Source organism: Phyllostomus hastatus, unplaced genomic scaffold, assembly GCF_019186645.2.
Source record: "Phyllostomus hastatus isolate PE091 unplaced genomic scaffold, TTU_PhHast_1.1 phas_contig_40, whole genome shotgun sequence".
In the NCBI taxonomy this organism is placed as follows: Eukaryota; Metazoa; Chordata; class Mammalia; order Chiroptera; family Phyllostomidae; genus Phyllostomus; species Phyllostomus hastatus.
The window spans coordinates 42,114,214-42,122,940 of NW_025333872.1; positions in this window are offsets into that span (position 1 = coordinate 42,114,214).

The following is an 8,727-nucleotide window of genomic DNA, read 5'->3' on the forward strand; positions in this document are numbered from 1 at the left end:
GGCATGTAGTTTTCAGCCCATCGTACCTCCTTCAGCTCCAACACGCAAAAGATCTAATAGGAAAAGGAAACAGATTCGTCCGTCCCGGACCCAACAATTCTTACCCTTGGAAATTCCACACAAGTGTATCAGTGACACCCCTTGCAGCATTTAACTTAAATGTTGGAAATAGGTTTTCAGTTGGGGAACGTTTAAATAAAGTATGGTATGTACGTTATAGAATATTCTGAAATCGTTAAAGAAAGTGGTGTAGAAAAGTACAATAAAATTAAAAGTACGTTGACCTGAACCTCAAGAACAAACCAAAAGAATAATAAAGTCAGGCTACTGACTGCAAAGGGGCCTAAGGGAACCTCCTAGGGTTATGGAAAGGTTTCATCATCTTGTTCTAGGTGGTAGTGGTTACTCGTAGATAAAAGCAAAATATCAAACAACTACACACAAGACTCGTGCACTTTGTGTAAATTATACCTCTAAAGTGTTTTAAAAGGAGGTAGATGTACTGATATCATTTAGGATACTATGACTCAACCTTTTAAAAATGTATTTGAATTTGAGTTTTTTTTCTAGGTTTTGAATGTTGGCTTCTGGAGGAACTCAAATTCAAGTGAGGAACTTCCAAAATGAATGAATTTGTAAGTAGAGTAGAAAACATTTACAAGTAAATAACATTTTTTAAATTCCAGGAAGATTGAGAGGGTTTCCTGAGGATATAGAAATATGGGTGAAAATGATCCACACTGAGGAGTTAATTATTTTTTCCCTGGGTGTCTTCCATGCACACTTGTATGTGAAGCATGCATGTTAATAAACTGTGTTTTTTCTCTTGTTAATCTGTCTTATATTGCAGGGATCTCAGCCAAAAATATAGGAGGGTAGAGGGAAAATTGTTTTTCCTCCCTACACACACTTTCTCAGGAATCTGTTGAGAGGGGTGTCATTTATATGAGGGTATTAACTAAGGAAGAAGATGACACAATCTAGAAAATGAGATTCAACACAGAAAAGTGTGAAAAAGAATACTCAGGATGACTGTTGAGAGAAATCCCAAGACTTGCATCTGGGCAACAGCAGAAACATTAAGGACTCTGGAGTAACTACATTGTTAGATCAGATCAGTGGTTACCCGGGTTTGGGAGTGGAAGAGAGGATTGACTGAAATGACAATGAGGCAACATTTTTGGGTTATGGAAATGTTCTAAAACTGGATTGTAGTAATGGTGGCACAAATCTAAAAATTCACTAAAGTTGTTGAACTGCATACTTACAATGGGTGAGTTTTATGGTATGTAAATTATACCTCAAGAAAGCTCTAAAACTAATGATAATAATAAGCAAGGAAGAAGGTATAAATGAAACAAGATTGGCAATATATTGAGAATTATTGAAATTTGATGTCAGGTAAGGGTAGTTCATTGAACTCTCTACTTTTGTATGTTTGAAATTTTCAATAATAAAAGAGAAAATAATTATATTTTAAGACTCCTAGGGTCATTCAAAAGGACTTGGGTGCCAAAGGGTGGCAGAATGTACCATCCCAAAATATGCCACGTAAGCATTAAAGTTCAGGACATGCCACCCCAAAATATGCTGCTTTGATGTATTGGTTATTTTAAGCTACAGTCACTTTAGAAAGAGCAGATGCAGGAAGTGCTATCTAATCACCCCTTCATTTTCTACCTTAAAAATGGGTCATAAAATTGCCCATGAGAAAAGTGCTCTTCCTGTACCTGGAATAAAAGAATGTCCTTATCACCTGAGACTGGTAGTCAGCACTGAAATAGGTCTGTACAAACTCACTAAAATAACCCTTAGCTTCCAGTAGTTTTATTGTCATATGTCTTCTAGTCATTTCCCTGAAATTTACCAGCTTAAACCCCTTTTGTCTTGTCATTTCTTCACAAATTTATTGCTGGTCTATACGACATATAAGCTTTCCTGAGCTGAAGGTGACTGAAAAGAAATGGAGTCAAAAGCTCTCTGCCCTCCACTTACTTGCCTAAAACCAGTATCTAAATTTGTAAAAGTGTCCACCCTCCCCTGTCTACCAGGGAGGAGAGAAGTCAATCACTCGAGACAACCCTACAACCTTGTCAGCCCAGAGGCATCATTAGAGGAAACTACATAACCTTGCTAAAACTAGCCTTTATCTACCATTAGTTTCCTCACATATTTGCCTTCTCACAATTTATCACTAAAGAAGCTCAAAGTTCTTTTCCTTCATTTTTCATGTCTCTAAAATTTTATTGTTCTTTTTTTAAACATCACAAATAGAACTTTTTAAATTAGTTTGAGAGAGAGAAGAAGGAAGTGAAACATTGAATTGTTGATCCATATATTTATGCATTCATTGGTTGATTCTTGTGTGTACCCTGGCCAGGGATTGGATCCACAACGTCGGGGTATCAGGATGATACTCTAAACCAACTAATCTACCCAGACAGGACAAAAATAGGACTTTTTATTTTTCACCACTAAGTGAATTTTAAACAGATTCTTGGGCAGGGGTGGGGGACTCAATTATCAGTTCATTCAACTTCACCTGTCTCATTCCCAGTAGCTTTTCCAGAACTGCTACATTCACAATGAAGCTCCATCAGTTTTCCCAATTCAAACTTGGGCTTCTTCAGTATTTTGACTTTTCTAACAAAGACAACATGAGGCAGATAAATAGATTGGCAAGCCTTTCCTATGTCTTTTCCAATGCCATCTGGAATCAATTAGACTACTTCTAAGTCACTTGTCTGTACCTCTTTGGTCATGAGTTTGGTCAAAGATTTGGTGAACCTGTTGATGTAGGTGTCCAGAATCTGAGTGTCCCATTGTTTAGTAACTAATGCAGAACAGATGAAGCAAAAAATCATCAGTAGTCTTGACATCAATGTGAGCTGCAGTCATGGTCTGTCATTTTTTAACCGTGGAGCATATTTTGTCACAGGTAAGATCCATGCCATGGAAATTAGGCAGGTTTCACCCTGAACATTTTCAGTAGTTAGACTAAATTTTCTTTCTTAAAAAAATATTTTGTTTATTTCTTAGAGAGAGTGGGGAAGGGAGGGAGGAAGAGAAGGAAAGAAGCATCGATGTGCAAGGGAAACATTGATCAGTTGCCTCTCACATGCCCCCAACTGGGGACCTGTCCTGAGATCCAGACATGTGCCACAACCAGGAGTTGACCTGATGACCTTTCAGTTCTCAGGCTGGCACTCAAGCCACTGAACCACACCAGCCAGGGCAGGCTGAATTTTCCAAATGCAACTTAATCATTCTGCCCTTCAGGTAGGCTTACTTGAAAAACACAACCTTTGACACCATAAGATGTGGTTTTAGTTCCTTGAGTTCCCATGACTAGTGTTTTTCCCATATTTGTTACGTTGAACACATCTGGTGCTTTTACGGCTTACCAATCTTTCTTAGAAAATGGATCGACCATTTTCTTCTTGGTAATGGTGCTTCTCAGAGAACCAAAAGGGTTATTGTTCTTTTTTAAACATACTATATAAATCAAAGTTTTAAACACCTCTCTGAGTTCCTTATCACTGAGTGCTCTCCTGTGTATGTGTGATACACATTAATAAACTTCTGTTTATTCTCTTGTTAATCTGTCTTTTGTTGGTCTAATGTACCAAGCCCAAGCCAGAGAACCCAAAAAAGGTAGAGGAAAAAGATTTCTTTGCCTTCCATACAGTACCAATTTGAAAAAGTTCCAACTGACCAAATGGTACAATCTGAGCTTCTATAAGGCCAACAGTTGTAACAAATTGAAATCTGTTCTATATCTTTAAATCCATGAATATATAATAATATTTGTGAAAATCGGTTATCTTCAGAGAACAAGAAATCAATCTCAAAAGCTTATAAATAAAAGATATCAAAACTATATCTTCATTCTATTTATTTATATATTTTTAAAGATTTTATTTATTTATTTTTAGAGAGAGGGGAAGGGAAGGAGAAAGAGAGGGAGAGAAACATCAATGTGAGGTTGCCTCTTGCATACCCCCTACTCAGGACCTGGCCCGCAGTCCAGGCATGTACCTAGATTTGGAATCAAACCAGCAACCCTTTGGTTCACAGGCCAGTGCTCAATCCACTGAGCCACACCAGCCAGGGCTATCTTGCCTTTTATATATGAATTGTATCACTGGGTAGCCAAGTACAAGGTAAGTGTCTCTTCATAAAAATATTTCAGCTAAAATGAAAAAGAATTAATAGAATTAGAATATAATCATTTTCCAACCCCCAGTTAATTAACTTGTTGAGGTATTAAGTATGAATGGCTGTTAAACAACATTAGGTAGCTTCTGAAGGAAGAACTTAGTACCACCTACCATCTTGTCAAAAAGGAACAAATCTCTGGACCCATTGCCAACTTGCAGAAAATAGAGAGGACAGAGGAATATATTAAACTGTACCATAAATATGTAATCAGGGGTAAGCCTTCTTATTTCTCCCAAGCACTCTTTTTTAACCTCCAGTATTGCTATCAAAAAGTTATTGGTGATTGAGTAAAAGAGAGACAACCAAAAAAAAAATTACTGGTGCTTTATTAAGATATCAGGAGTATTATGTGAATTTGATAGAGTGCTGAACCAGCATCTAAAGACCTGAACCATTGGATGTACTGTGCTTTTTCCATTAACTGGCTGTGTGACCTAGGTTAAGCAACTTCACTTTTCTAGGCCTTGTTTTTTCTCTAGAAGTTCTGATTTTGTATCTGTCTCCCAAAGTTAATAAAAACTTCTGGCCCTGACCAATGTGGCTCAGTTAGTTGGGTGTTGTCCTGCAAAGCAAAAACTCACCGGTTCAATTCCCTGTCAGGGCACATGCCTGGGTTGCAGGTTGGGTCCTTGGTCAGGGTGCATACAAGAGGCAATGATTGATGTTTTTCTCTCTCACATCGATGTTTCTTTCCCCTCTCTTTCTCCCTCCCTTCCCGTCTCTAAAATTAAATAAATAAAATCTTTTAAAAAACTTCTGCAACATAGGAAGTGCCTTATCTTTCCTTGTCTCTCACACAGCACTAACATACTGTGTTCATAACACAATAGGCATTTAATAATGTTCAATCTTTCCAAGTATCTAGATGACTGAGAAAACCAGTAATAATTTACTCAATTAAATCTCTTGTGTAAATTATAAAAGAAATATATTTGTTGAGAAACTAATGCACTGATTTCTCTATTTATAAACTGTAAGGGCAAATGCAAATTAAGAGGCTATTCTCCCTGTTGAAAATAAGGGAAGAAACTCCTCTCCTTCTCTCACTTTTCTCTTTTCTTTCAGACTTCCTTTCAGAATTCCTTTTTCTCTCCTTCTGAAATGTATGCAAATCTCTTTACAATAGCCTTTCCCCAGTTTCACAACTCTAGGAATTTTCCCTCAAGGACCTGGGAGCCATCTCTTTGGAATGAAATTATCATCAAGGAAGGTAATTCCCAGTTGTGCAATTTCTGTGGAGGATGGAGGCCTAACTTGTCACCTGACTCTAAATTACAAAACCTACGTAATGTAATGGTTATATCCACTTGGCTATTGTTAAATTAATTAAACAAAGAGGCCATCAGACTGAGGTAGCTAGCTCTAACACATTGGTCATAAGCACACCAAAATCTAAGCCTGTAAATGCCTGGAGGTTAGAAGATCAAAAACGCTAAATAGAATCGATCATTGCCCTCACTGGTGTGGCTCAGTTCAGTTGGCTGGTTGTCCCACAGAGCAAAAGGTCGCATGTTCATCCTTGTTAAGGCCACATGCCTGAGTTGTGGGTTCAGATCCCCATCATAATGGGTACATGATGCAACCTTTCACATCAATGTTTCTCTCCTTCTCTCTAAAAATAAATAAAATATTTTTAAAAAGACAATCACTAAGAGCCAGCTAGCCTTTAATTTATAGCCAATCAGTCCTAGCTGGGTAGCTTGGTTGGTTGGAACATCACCCTGATGCACAGGGGTTGCAGTCCAATCGCCAATGAGGCTTGTGCAAGGATCAGCCAATGGGTGGAACAACAAATTGCTGTTTCTCTCTCTCCCTCTCTCTCTCCTTTCTTCTCTCTCTAAAATCAATAAACAAAAATTAAAAAATAATTTATAGCCAATCAAATACTTTCCTTTCTTTCTCTATATAAGTCTTACCCCTGGCTCCTGTCCGGGGAGCACTCTGAACCATTACCACTTTGACGCTGCCCAATGGGAATTGATTTTTGCTTAAACGAACTTAAAATTTTAATTTGCCTCAGTTTATTTTTTAACACTATATAAAAGGGTGAGCTTTCTTCCTGCCTCCGCAGCCTCCTAAGTGGATTGTCTGTGATGCGCTTCACATTCTGGTTTAATGCTTATTCAATGATGGTTTTCTTTCCCTTCTACCTTATGTAGAGATTTTCAGCATTGGCAGGAGGTATTGTTTTTAATTATATTTTCCCTAACAACCATGATTTTATACATAAAACAAGCAGTAAAGGAAGGAAAGCACATTGAAAATTAGAAGAAACTAAGCCTTTCTCATTATTATTTGAGTAACAAATTTCTGACTAAATTATCAGTTCCTTCCATAAACTCTGATTACCTCTTCTTCACAGTTAGTTTATTCAATGCATACTATGACCTTTCATATCAAATAGTAAGTACCCATAAGGGGTCCCCCCAAAATTCTCCTTCTCTCTCAAGACTTCCTGGTTCCACAACTGTTACTAATTCTAAGAGTCAATGTACATTTAATTCCCTGCCAGATATACACTGTTCCTAGCAGGTTCTGGGAATATAGAGGTGATAGACGGATCCCTGTCATTAGAGGATTCACAGTCTCATGGGATCTATGGGATCCCATCTATGGGATGTTGTCACACAAGGCTGTACTAGGGAGATAGAGACCGGGTACTATGAGAGTACTAGTGGGGAAAGCTGCCAACTCAACCTAAGAAACAGGAAGAACTTCTGGAGAAGGTGAGATGTGAGGTCAGCCTTGAAAGTGATGTAATAAATTTTATTGAAGGTTTAGAGAAAGTTCAAAGCAATTACACACTCCATGTAATTTCTCCAGTCTCCAGAGGAAGAAGAAAAAGTAACTAAACCCTTCATGGAGATCCTCGTTGCTATCCTTGGTCCTCTGTCTCACAATCACCCCCTTCTCTCCTCTGCTCTGACAAAGACCCTTCTGTCAAGTAAATCTGTCTTTCAAGAAAACTCCATCCCCTTCCCGCAGAAATGGGCCTCACCTATCATCTCTTCTCTTTCCACAATATCCAGGAGAAGTTCCAACACACATGAACACCCATGCATTCCTCAAATTCCAGCTTCTTTAACCAATACTCTCCATTTATTATTGTTGAAAACAAGACTACAAGCCCCAAATTGATCAGCTATAGTAATGTCCAGTCACCAAACCAAGACTTTTTTTTGTAACTAGAAAGTCCTTTTATTTGTGTGCTATAAAGTACACTTCTTTTTTTTTACAGAGAGCATTTTTAAATTTTTTAATATATTTTATTGATTATGCTATTACAATTGTCCCATTTCCCCCCTTCACTCCCCTCCACCCTGTACACCCTCTCCCAACCATACACCCCCCTTTAGACATGTCCATGTGTCATACTTATAAGTTCTTTAGCTTCTACATTTCCCATACTATCCTTACCCTCCCCCTATCTATTTTCAGCCTATAGTCTATGCTACTTATTCTCTGTACCTTTTCCCCCTCTCTCCTCCTCCCACTCCCCTGTTGCTAACTCTCCATGTGATCTCCATTTCTGTGGTTCTGTTCCTGTTCTAGTTGTTTGCTTAGTTTCTTTTGGTTTTGCTTTAGGTGTGGTTATTAATAATTGTGAGTTTGCTGTCCTTTTACTATACATGTTTTTTTCTTTATCTTCTTTTCTTAGATAAGTCCCTTTAACATTTCATAAAATAAGGGCTTGGTGATGATGAACTCCTGTAACTTGACCTTATCTGAGAAGCACTTTATCTGCCCTTCCATTCTAAATGAAAGCTTTGCTGGATAGAGTAATCTGGGATATAGGTCCTTGTCTTTCATGACTTGGAATATTTCTTTCCAGCCCCTTCTTGCCTGTAAGGTCCCTTTTGAGAAATCATTTGACAGTCTGATGGGAACTCCTTTGTAGGTGACTCCCCTTATCTCTTGTTGCTTCTAGGAGTCTCTCCTTCATTTTTACCTTGGCTAATGTAATTATGATGTGCCTTGGTATGTTTCTTCTTGGGTGCAACTTCTTTGGGGCTCTCTGAGCTTCCTGGATTTCCTGGAAGTCTATTTCCTTTGCCAGAATGGGGAAGTTCTCCTTTATTATTTTTTCAAATACATGCTCAATCTGTTGCTTTACCTCTTCCCCTTCTGGTACCTCTATAATTCAGATGTTGGAACGTTTAAAGATGTCCTGGAGGTTCCTAAGCTTCTCCTTGTTTTTTTTGAATTCTTATTTCTTCATTCTTTCCTGTTTGGTTGTTTTTTTCCTTCCTTCTTATCCACTCTATTGTTTTGAGTCCCAGTTTCCTTCCTAATACTGTTGGCTCTCCATGCATTTTCCTTCATCTCTTTTATGGTAACCTGCATTTTTTCATGTAATTTGAGCCCAAAATCAACCAATTCTGTGAGCTTCCTGATCACCACTGTTTTGAACTGTGCATCTGATAGATTGGCTATCTCTTAGTCACTCTAAAAGATGAGACCTGGGGCATTGATCTGTTTTTCCGTTTGAGACAGGTCTCTCTCTCT